Source organism: Sciurus carolinensis, chromosome 17 (assembly GCF_902686445.1).
Source record: "Sciurus carolinensis chromosome 17, mSciCar1.2, whole genome shotgun sequence".
Lineage (NCBI taxonomy): Eukaryota > Metazoa > Chordata > Mammalia > Rodentia > Sciuridae > Sciurus > Sciurus carolinensis.
Window position 1 is genome coordinate 61307146 of NC_062229.1, and position 12306 is coordinate 61319451.

General features: G+C 44.5%; 1 protein-coding gene across 18 annotated transcripts in view; it reads right to left on the bottom strand.

Moving 5' to 3' along the window:
- Cadps (calcium dependent secretion activator) overlaps window positions 1-12306 on the bottom strand; it is a 488152-nt gene that overhangs the window by 276287 nt on the left and 199559 nt on the right. The gene's annotated exons all lie outside the window — the stretch shown is intronic.

The window sequence follows — 12306 nt, forward strand, 5'->3', positions numbered from 1 at the left end:
CCGGGAGCAGACAAGCAGGATGTCCACATGCATCTCTGGCTCAGGTACAGCTCCTCCATCCCTGGACCATGGAAAACCAACGAGTCACTGCATTCCTTGTTATTGAGTCCCAAAACCTTCTCAACCGAACCTGCAGGGAGCTACTTCCCATCACTGCTGGTATCTAAGGTGAACTCCATGTTGGTCTTCCTCGTTGATGACAGGTATGGGGATATCAAGGTCAGAACACCCATGCATAAATAAACCCGGGCAATTCCTTCGTGTCTCTGATTTTAGTTTTTCCATCCATAGAAGGAAAGGTTTACTTCTGTAATCCTCGTTCCCATAAATCTATGAAAGAGGTTGATAAACATTTATGGAAAAGGCCATATAATTAAGACTTGATGCTTTGAGTACCAGCAGATCGCTGCTGCCATGAATCAACTCCTTCATTACACTGTGAAAACAGCCAGAGACGACTGTAAATGAATGAGTGTCGCCGCATTCCCCAAATAAAATTTTATTTACAACAGGTGGCACGCGGATGCCTGCGCTATGAATTGAAGTTCTCTATTTCCAAGTCAGTCTACCATTATCTTTCAAACTGTAATTGAGTCTGCCTTTTCTGGTAAGACATGACTTATTTTATTCACAGAAAATTTTAATAAGAAACGGTGGTATTGTAATAGGACGGGCGTTATTCCTCTTTTTAGTACTTTTCAATTCATAATAAAAAGTTGCTGGATAGATGAGATTCCTAAGGCCTTTTGTTCTAAAAGACATTTTTATTCAGAAGTCTGAAGCTTCCTGCTTCTTCCTTATGCTATGCAATGGTATACGAAATAGTCACCTCCAATCTGATGCAAACGATGTTGCTAGAAAATTTATGGCCATACTTCTGAAGCATCATGATTACTTCTTTCTTTTTTTTCTTGTTTTCTCTCCTTGCACCCAGTGACTGAGTCCAAGGGTGCTCTACCACTGAGCATCATACACGATAACACAATCAAGACTTTGAGAAAGTTCTTTACTTAACTGCATTTAACTTTGTCTTTTACACAATTAGTTCATGGAAAACAAACATTCCACAGAATAGTTTGGGAAATTTCACAGGTCCCAACGGCAAAATAGCAACCTTAAGAGGTAGGTACCATTAGTCTCCATTTTACAGATGAGGAAACCGAGCCTCACTTATGTGGAGGAACACACCCCGGTCGGCACAGCTGGAGCTAGGCATTTGCACCTGCCTTTGCTCTGCCTCAAACTGAAATTCTTGCCTAGCATTCTGTTGTTTTCCTTCTTAAGTGCCTTGTTTTGATTTTCTAATTGGTCCTGGTGGTTAACTAACTCAACATCTTCCCTTTGTAGACATGAGTCAATTTACCATACAGAGCCACCCTCCGTCACTCGTTGTAATACACTGATTTCTTCAGGGGAGGCTTCAGCAGTGCCAGAATCCTAAGAAATGACAGCAATGGCTGTGTTCTTATCCTGACTCTGCCACTGGGTAGCTGTGTGACCTTGGGCAAGTTACTTACCTTCTTTGTGCTTTGGGTCTCCTCATCTAAATATTCATAATAACTCTGCCTAAGGGTGCCATGAAAATTAACTACAGTTATAAAAGTGCTCAACCCAGTGCTTGACAGGCAGTGAACCCTCAGGAAATGGTGGCTGGACCTATCTATGCTGTTAATAGAGCAGCCCACACTGGCTGCATTCCTGACATGGGCCACCAGGGGGTGGCAGAGGTTCAGACGAGAGTGCACCAGATGGGACAGTGTCCCCCTCAGATGGGGATGTGCCTCAGAGGCTCTGATCTCCTGACGTATTTCCCTGGCTTCTCAGTGTCTCTCACTTTCTCCGGGTCGAGTCCCTTTCCTCTGTTAGACTCTAATTAGCAGGAGTGACCAGAGGGCGGATACATCTGCCTGACAGCTAATGATCCAAAGAGAGGAAGAAAAGGGAAATGTGACTGAAGTCCCCGAAAATAGCCGGGCGTGATCAAGAAGGCCGTTCCTCTATCACGAGTTTGACGGCTCTAGCGTATGAAATCCAAACATATAAAGAGGAATCAAGTAATTACCCTTTCAAGTGCCGAAAAGGAAAAGGCAGAGAGGGAGCTTCCATGGAAACGAGGTTCTGTTTACTGCGCTGGTCTTTTCCACCGAGGACAGGGGAGATCAGCTGGAGAACCAGGCCAAGGGCAAACCTTTCACTTCAACAGCTCATTAGGGTTCAAAATGTACATGGGCATGAAGGCTCTTTAGCTAATTAGAAAAATCATCTTCCTACTAGCAGGGGTCAGGCAGAGGCAGTGTGGCTGTTTTGACTTGTCTGTCAAGCAAAGGGAACGATTTCCTTGGGCCTTTCTTTTCAAGAGATGGGAAACTGAGCCTAGCGTTGCATAAATGCAGATAGGAAGGTCTCAAGTTCAAGTGGTCAAAGGCCCGTGGCACTCCCTGCTCACTTTCATGCCCTGTTAGTCAATGCAGAGAGAAGGACTCAGACCAGCATCTCTGTAGAGCCAATGTGGACACAGACTTGAGGTCTGGCCAAATGGAGCAGCACCCACCCACTCCTGGGTGGGAGACCTTGTCAGGTCTCTTAGTGTTGCCAAACCTCGGTTTCCTCATCTGTAAAATGGAGACCTTTTTATCTTGGATGGACACTGAAAGGAAGAAATGACATCATGTAAGGAATTATGCAAGGGAAGTCAGACCTAATCAGGTCCAGGTCTAAATCTTGGTTTTGTCCTTATTGAAAGGGATTGAGTAGCTGCTCAACTAAGCCTCAGTTTCCTCATTTGTAAACATGGGATAAGGTAACCTCCCCGCCCCCAGCAGCATCTTATGACTGGGTCGGATGATATGTGTACAAAGTTCCCAGCATGGAACTGTCACACAGTAGGTCCTGCAGTTTAGCATATAGTTTCTAGAGTTACCCCATTTTAGAGTGGGCACTCATTGATGTAAACTCTCCTCCCTCCCGTTGGGATTTTTGAAAGAACCCGTCCTAGGGCAGGGAGTCCTAGAATGGAAGTTAGGAGACTGTGTTCTGGTCCTGGATTTGGCTCCTACTGTTGGACCTTGGTTCAAAGTCACAGCCCCTTCTAAATGAGAAAAGTTATAAGCGATCATGTCCCAGGAGTCTCTGAAAAGTCTTCCTAGCATTTCTCAAAGTTGTGTTCTGGGGCACAGTTGTCCTTCGACTTCTCTAGATTCTCCATGAGGACAAGATCGAAAGTCAGGTCAAGTCTGGAAAGGCCGCTCCCTTGATTCTCTCCTCAAAGGGGCACAAGGCACAGAAGCAAGAAATCCCACACCAGCCCGACCTGCTGCAGACCTGAATTTCCCCAACTTATCTGATCGCATGCGCAACGCATTTGAGCACCCCGGAAGCACATGTTGGAATAGTTTTGCCTAGGCAGTTTACCACGTGTGTGTCTTACCACTTTTCTCATGTCTGTGAACCGAAACTTTGGAAGGGGGGACAGAGAGAGGAAGTCATTTCACTATGTAAATAGGTCCCTATCACAAAAACGAAAGAGAAAGAAAGAAAGAAAGAAAGAAAGAAGAAAGAAAGAAAGAAAGAAAGAAAGAAAGAAAGAAAGAAAGAAAGAAAGAAAAAGAAAGAAAGGCCTACCCTGGGATGCTTTATCTGACCTCTGGGGTGATGGAGAAATCATCAGGGGGCCTGGAATTGGAGTCTCCCTCCTCATTAGCCTTAGAGCCCCCCGGGGAATTGACTTTCACAGTTGTGCCTAGGAGGCATCTGTGGGTACCAGCTCTCCTCGGGGATGCCTGAACTCTCTGGGGTTCCCAGGTGACAGCCATAAGGAGGTAAGGCTAACTATGGACGTTTCCAAGGTCAACCTTATTTTTTTTTGCTTCAGTCACAGAGAGAAAGATGATTGCAATATGCAGGAAATATAAGCAGAGATAGGCAGATAACTTAATGCATTATTCGAATCATTGCTCTGCTTGCCAAAAAAAAAAAAAAAAAAAAAAAAAAAAACAGTGGAATTCAGTTCGGACTTCGGAACTGAAATGAAAATGACCTAGAACTGCGACCAGTAGGAGCTTTAGACATGATGCAGTAACCTTGGGCTAGCCATTGGTCTGTTGAGCTCTGTGACCTCATCAGACACCATGCTCACCTCAGCAGAGATCTTTGGAAGGATTAGCAGCCTCCTGGGCCCCTTTTCAAATTTATTTATTTATTTATTTATTTATTTATTTATTTATTTATTTTATATTTTGGGTACCAGAGATTGAACCCAGGGGTGCTTAACCACTGAGCCACATCCCCAACCTTTTTAAAATATTTTATTTAGAGACAGGGTCTTACTGAGTTGCTCAGAGGCTTGCTAAGTTGCTGAGGCTGGCCTTGAACATGTGATCCTCCTGCCTCAGCCTCCCGAGCCACTGGGATTACTGGCATGCACCACCCTGCCTGGACCTCCTAGGCCTTTTTACAGGACTTTCCTTGCACGTGCTGTTTCTCACCCATGGGACGTGCCTCTTTGTCTCCTTCCTCCTTGACTACCAACATCTTATCCTTCATCCTTCAGCTTTGCAGCAAATACTTCTGCGACCCCTCCAGACTCAGTGGATCTGCCCCATCGCGTGCTCTCCAAGGACGATGCCCTTTTCCTTCCTGGCATTTGTCACGATCATAACTTTCCAGGCTCTCTTGTGATTATTGGATATTCCCGAGGAGGGATTTTGCTCACCTCTGCATCCCCAGCACCTAATGCAGAAGCAAGGACAAACTCGGCTTTGAGTAAATAACTGGCATCTGAATAAAACGACTACCTGGTTGATTCAGGACTGAGTTAATCAACGGTGACCCAGAGCTCCCTGCCCAGAGTCGCATAATGATCACTGAGAGAGCTGGGAGCAAATTCCCAGTCCGCTAACTTCTAGTGCGCCAGGCTTTGCTGCTGAGTGGCAAGAAGGTGCCGTTCTGTGCCAGGTGAAGAGTGAACTCTTGCTGGCCTGTAGCCAGTCACGTGCCTGGTAAAGCACGTGGGCTTTCAGGGATGGATGCGGGGTTATCTTTAAGCTGTTGTGATGCTAGCCACCTGCTGGTCTGGGTTTAGCTCAATCCGTTCACTCTGTTGCTTCTGTGCTTTGCAGTCCCAGGGCTTCAGGTTTGAGAGGGAGGCTGCCAAACAGCACTGCGGAGGAGGGCAGAGGTGCCTCCTCATAAACCTCTCCCTCAGCTGGCAAAGCCCGCCTTTCCTCCATAGCCCCATTTTTTTTTTTTTTAATCGTCCTTTAAAGCAAACTGTTCCTGCGACTGCCGTCTTTCTGGTGCACTGTAGTCTGGAAAGTTACAGCCGGGACAGTGTCGGTGTCTAACCAGGAGACGCAGGTGACTCTGTCTCTAGAATGTACCAAGGTTTGGATTATGGCTGGACGCTAGCCTTCCATGCCTGGTTGTCCCCTCCAGTTTCTTTCTTCCTGACCCCGGTTTATCCACTTTCAATATTGCAGCTGTGGCACGTGGTTCGCAAGTGCCCCTTTCCACCACCCAGGTTCATATCTTTGCCTTTGCACTTCAAAGCTGAATGACCTTGGGCAAGTTATTGGACCTCTCAGCCTTAGATTTTAATGTTTTTCAACTCCTTTAACTTTAATGTGGGAATAAGAATCATAATATCCATTTTATGGGGTTGATCCGAGCTTAAGTGAGATGGCATGTGTATGATGATTAGCAGAGAGTTGGGCATGCAGACGCGTAGGGTGAAATTGAGCATCCATCAGTCCTTGGCATTCCGCAGACTGCCCACGTTCACCCTTACACAGATTATGATTTGAGCAACACTTAAAGTGACAGATCAGGGTGCCTCCTTTCAGGACCAAACTTTAGAAGCTTAAGTAGTTTACCTGTAGTTCAAGGGATAATTGGCCCTGTCTAGAGGGGATTATTATTAAAATTATTAAAAAAAAATAGCAGAGACCTGGCATGGTGGTACATGCCTATAATCCCAGTGGCTGGGGAGCCTGAGGCAGGAGGATTGCAAGTTCAAAGCCAGCCTCAGCAATTTAGTGAGGGCCTCAGCAACTTAGCAAGACCCCGTCTCTAAATTAAGCATACAAAGGACTGGAGATGTGGCTCAGTGGTTAAGTGTCCCTGGGTTCAATACCCAGCCCCAACAAAAAAAGAAAGAGCAGAGATTTAGGATCAGAAATCTTGAGATCTAACACAGTTCAACCTCATTTTTATGGTGTGATCCCAGCCTGAGCCCTTGACCTCTCTGAGAATCTGTGCCTGTAAGCTCCAAAATCATAACCTCAGAGGACAAATGCAACGGTGATGACAATAAACATTTCCTCACAGGGGGGGTGCCACACCTGGTCGGGATATATGACTCTATTATTATCAGCGGAGGAGACTCTGATGAAATATGCAGACTCGACTCCCACCTGAGTCTGTACCTAGGCCTCTATTCCAGGGTTATTTGTAGAGAGAGCCTGGAATTAGGTATCCTGTGCACATTCAGTTACATTCTGTTTTTAGAAAAATCACCCAAGGAGATACTACCTCATCTGCAGGAGAGTTAAAATAAGACCATTTGCCTCTTTCTGGACCAGGCCTTCTTCCCTCTTCCAGACAAGACCTTGAGCAGGTCAAAGTTTCTATTCTGAAGGATGCACTTCAACTCGATTGCCAAATGCAGGGTTGAGCTCCCAGCTTTTGCCAGCCAATGGGAAGACCGCCTGCGTTTGAGTCACCGACTTTATGTCTTCGCTGGCTTCTGGCGATGCAGTAAATATAACATTGGAGCTCCAAATGCAGCAATTCTCAGAGCAAGCAGCAAATAAATACATAAAAATACCCCGCAAACACAAGTCAGTCCACTCCTTTCTGATCTTACAGTAATCATCCAGTCCCTTCCCTGTGCTGCCACAGTCCTGGAATGACCTCCCCTCCCCTTCCTATAATTGCAAATCGGATATCGCATTCAGAGTGTGACTTCACGTCGCCTTTCTTCAGGAAGGCCCTTTTCATGACTAGCCATGCATCCGCTTGCTTTAATAGGCATGGCTGGCTGGTCTCCTATCTAAGCCATGGAGGGATCCTGTGTTTCCCTTCCAACCAGAGCTGCTATGGGGATTTGTAGTCAGGCACCCAAGAGTTGGAAACAGTCAGATATCACCTTAAATGTCCACTTAAATGCCTTCAATGCCCCTTACCCACTCTGTAACAATGGACGAAAATACTGAGCTCTATCTGCAGCCTCATTTGCCAAGCAGAAGCTCAAAGAGTAGCAACACCAATAGCAGAGGCTTGTTATGCCAACGAAAGACACAGCTACTCAGAAAGCACCACTTAGCCCGATCTTGCCAATAGGAAGAGGATTTATTGCAGCTATAATCGAGGCCAGAGACTCTGGTTCTAATCCAGCATGGAGGATATTGCTGTTTCCTTTCTTTCTTTTTTTATAACTTTTTAATGAATCACCTAATGATCTTCACAGTCTAGATGGACAGACAGCTCAGGTCACCTGCACTATTGTGAAACGCAAGAAACCGAAGCCATTAAAGAAGAGAATGGGTATTGTCTTTTGGGTGGGAGCAGCCAAAGACCAGGGAAGAGAAGAAGTAGGTGGGTGGTTTTGTAAAGAAAGGGCAAGGGGATTCAGTCTGGTCTAACCCTTCATGGCTGTGCAGTCACTTCCTAATCTCTCTGGAATCCAGCTATTCTGTTTGCCCAGTTTCCTGGGCTAGGCCGCCATCATCTCTGGCCTGGACCAATGGCATCACCTGCATCCTCTCTTGCTTCTCTTTGATACAGCAGTTCTCCATCCTGATTGCATATGAGTTATAAGGCAGTAGCAATGCCCAGGTTGCACGTAACTAAGTTAGACATTATGGGCTGGGGTTCAGGTACCAGTATATGTGCAAGCGTAATTTTAACTCTAAGACATCCCAATGCAGCAAAGATTGGAAACCTCTACCCAAATCCAGTGGTTCTCAACCTTCGCTGCACATAACCATCAACCAGAGAACTTGTTCAAAGACAGAGTGTTGAATAAGGGAAAGTAATAGAAAGGAGATCAGAAGAGCAGAAAAGCAGAACAGGGGGAGGGAGGAGGAGAGGGAAAGGGAAGGTACTGGGGAATGAGATTGATCAAATTATGTGCACGCAAATGTGGCATAATGAATCCCACTCTTATGTATAATTACAATGCACTGAAAAAAAAATTTAAAAATCAAAAGAAAAGTTGGGCGCTAGTGGTGCATGCCTGTAATCCCAGTGGCTCAGGAGGCTGAGGCAGGAGGATTGCAAGTTCAAAGCCAGCTTCAGCAATGGCAAGATGCTAAGCAACTCTGCGAGACCCTGTCTCTAAATAAAATACAAAACAGGGCTGGGGATGTGGTTCAGTGGTCGAATGACCCTGTATTCCCTGTACCCCTGCAAAAAAAAAAAAAAATTGAAAGAAAATAAAGAAGAGTCCTGGGCCTCATCCCTGGAGAGTTTGGGTTTAGTAGGTCTGGGGTGAGCCCTGGGAATTCACCCTTCTTCTGAGCTTCTGGGTGACACCGTTGCTCTGGGCTAACTCTGTCCCCTGCACAGCAGTCTGCTCATCTTTTTCCAACATGCATTTGCTTCTGTTCCTCAGCTGCTCCACACTCCTTAGTAACTTTCCATTTTCCCTGGCAGTAGGAGTCTGCGATCCTTATCAAAGCTGAGGGAGCTGTCACCATCTGGCTCCTGCACAGCGTTTCAACCTCATTTCCCCCCACTCGGTCTTGTTTTCTAAGCTCCAGCTATTCTGGACTTCTTCCTCCTGGTTCTCCAGCATAACATATCCTTGCCTGGCCCCCTGGTCCCTGTGCCTCCTCTCCCCTTCTCTGTCACCTATCCTTAACCCAAGTTTCAGTCTTGATGCTGCTTCCTTAGGCTTCTTCTTGGTCTCAGCCAAGGTCACTTTTTCTAGACTCCCCTAGCATCCTGAACCTCCTCATTACCACCCCAATCCCAAATGCAGGATAGACTTTTTTGTCCTACTCTCAAAGACTGCAAGTGCCTTGAGGGCAAAGACCTAGTCTATATGGTTCACACTAAAGAGCATAGTAACTGATGCATGCATGGTAGATAAGCAAGAAATATGTGCACACTTAAATTTGAGGTACAGGCAATAATACCTACTGAGGGGTTGTTGCATGAGTTAATTGAGATGAGGGTCCAGGCAATTAGTGTATAGCTGACAGTTGGTGATCAAATCATTACTGAAATAGAATTGTGTGTGTGTGTGTATGTGTGTGTGTGTGTGTGTGTGTGTATGTGTGTGTGTGTGTGTGAGAGAGAGAGAGAGAGAGAGAGAGAGAGAGAGAGAGAGAGAGAGAGAGAGAGAGAGCGCTGCTGGGGATAGAACCTAGGCCTTTGTGCATGTTAGGCACTCTACCACTGAGCTATGTCCCCAGGCTTAATAGAATTCTTAATGCAAATGGTAAATGGTTCAAATTCTCCTTTTCTTTTCTTTTCTTTTCTTTCTTCCTTTCTTCCTTTCTCTCTCTCTCTCTCTCTCTCTCTCTCTCTCTCTCTCTCTCTCTCCCTGTCTCTCTCTCTCTCTCTCTTTCTTTCTTTTCTATTTTTATTTTTTGGTACCAGGGATTGAACCCAGGGGTGCCTAACCACTGAGCCACATCCCCAGTCCTTTTTATATTTTATTTAGAGACAGGGTCTCACTGAGTTGCTTAGGGCCTCGCTAAGTTGCTGAGGCTGGCTTTGAACTCATGATCCTCCTGCCTCAGCCTCCCAATTCACTGGGATGACAGGCGTGCACCACCACACCCAGCTAAATCCTTGTGGACTGAATAAATGAAAGCAACTAAGTGCTGCAGCAGGGACAGGAAATGGCTGACGAAAGTGGTATGAATAATAGAGGTGCCTCGGTTTCTCTATCTGGAAATTAGAGTGATAAGTACTCTGCTCACCATGTAGAAAATGTTCACTAAACCCTTCCTTTTTCATTAGCATATAGGGATCAGGCTATGAGCTGACAGAGTAGGGTAAGCACAGAACTTCACAACTTTCAAAATCAATCAAGTATTTTTCAAAATCAATCAAGTATTGTACAAATGTCAAGGATTTTCACTGTTACTAGATGATGACGATTTGGTGCTGGGGACTGGACCCAGGGCCTCATGCATGCTAAACACTCTCTGATCTACATTTTTAGCCTGCTCATTCCTTTTTGTACCAGGGATTGAACCCAGGGGACTTAAGCCCTGAGTCATATCCCCAGTCCTTTTTAAAATATTTTATATAGAGACAGGGTCTTGCTGAATTACTTAGGGCCTCCCTAAGTTGCTGAGGCTGGCTTTGAACTTGCGATCCTCCTGCCTCAGCCTCTGGAGTCGCCGAGTCATTATTTTTTGAATTTATTTCATGTTTTTTGCAGTGCTGGGAGTCACATGTAGGCCCATGCATACGCTGGGCAAGCACTCTACCACTGAACCAGTCCCCCAGCCCTGATTTTAGTTTTTACTAACTTTGAAAATTCTGTACAAGCAGCCAATTTGATGGAAAATAATCACTTTTTCAAGATGAGTCAATGTGGATTTTATTCTCTGGAGATTTTGAAACATTATGGGGAAAATCATGTTTGGTACATTGAATAATTTTGCCCTTTCAGTAGTATGAAGTCTTCATTAAAAAAATTATAAATGGCAAAATAAATGCTCTCAACAGAAAGGTCCAAAAAAATCCAATGATATCTATAATATCTGTAAGAAAATTAAATGCTTTAACTAAAGATAATTGCTCTTTATTTTAAGGGGAAGTGGACTTCATTTTCAGATATTGGTAATGTAGCATAGAAGTTAGTTGCAAGATCAAAATGAAATCGAGGTTTCTGGTTTCTGCAATTAGGGCTTCAGTGAATGTGCACGTGCATGCAGGTGAGTGCGTGTGTGTGGGCATGTGCATGCAAGCATGCACATTTGGGTGAGTGTGTAAGAGATCTTAAGCAGTAGCAAGCATTCGAATCTACAAGTCATAGAGTTACCCATGCCAATTAAAGTTGAGGTGAGGAAGTGTCATTTCCAGGGCATATGAGAATTGTAACACACACTGCTGTTTCCTTTGAGCAGTATGTCACAAATACAAGACGTGCTTCATTTCCAGTCCCAGGCTGATCATTACACAAGTACCTGGTAGCAATTAGGTCTATTCATAAAGTCTACCCACGTATATCATTAGCTCATTTGACTTGCCCTGAGAGTCTGTCTACCATGCTGTCCCCATTGTTCAAAGTAAAAAATATTTATAAAGAGTGGATTTTGCCTTGATGAAGACCTGTCAAAAGTACAATCAGTTCTTGGTATTAAGTCCATAACCAAGGAGATGTATTTTTTTAAACTGGTTCTTTTAAAAGTTATCTGTGGGCAAGAGGAAGAGGTAGTATTAAAAAGGAGGTGGCTTTTTTAATATGCTTGGCAGTGCATGTCTGTGATCTCAGTGGCTCTGGAGGCTGGGACAGGAGGATCGTGAGTTCAAAGCCAGCCTCAGCAACTTAGAGAGACCCTATCTCTAAATAAAATATAAAAATTGCCTATCTCTCATCATGCACAAAACTCAACTCAAAATGGATTAAGGACCTCGGAATCAGACCAGAGACCCTGCAGATTATAGAAGAAAAAGTAGGTCCAAATCTTCAACATGTCGGCTTAGGATCAGACTTCCTCAACAGGACTCCCATAGCACAAGAAATAAAAGCAAGAATCAATAACTGGGATAGATTCAAACTAAAAAGCTTTCTCTCAGCAAAGGAAACTATCAGCAATGTGAAGAAAGAGACTACAGAGTGGGAGAAAATCTTTGCCAATCATACTTCACATAGAGCACTAATCTCCAGAATCTATAAAGAAATCAAAAAACTCTACACCAAGAATACAAATAACCCAATCAACAAATGGGCTAAGGAAATGAACAGACACTTCACAGAAGATCTACAAACAATCAACAGACATATGAAAAAATGTTCAACATCTCTAGTAATAAGAGAAATGCAAATCAAAACCACCCTAAGATTCCATCTCACCCCAATTAGAATGGTGATTATCAAGAATACAAGCAACAGGTGTTGGCCAGGATGTGGGGGAAAAAGGTATACTCATACTTTGCTGGTGGGGTTGCAAATTAGTGCAGCCACTCTGGAAAGCAGTGTGGAGATTCCTTAGAAAATTTGAAATGGAATCACCATTTGACCCAGCTATCCCACTCCTTGGTCTATACACAAAGGACTTAAAATCAGCATACTACAGAGATGCAGCCACATCAATGTTCATAGCTACTCAATTCACAATAGCC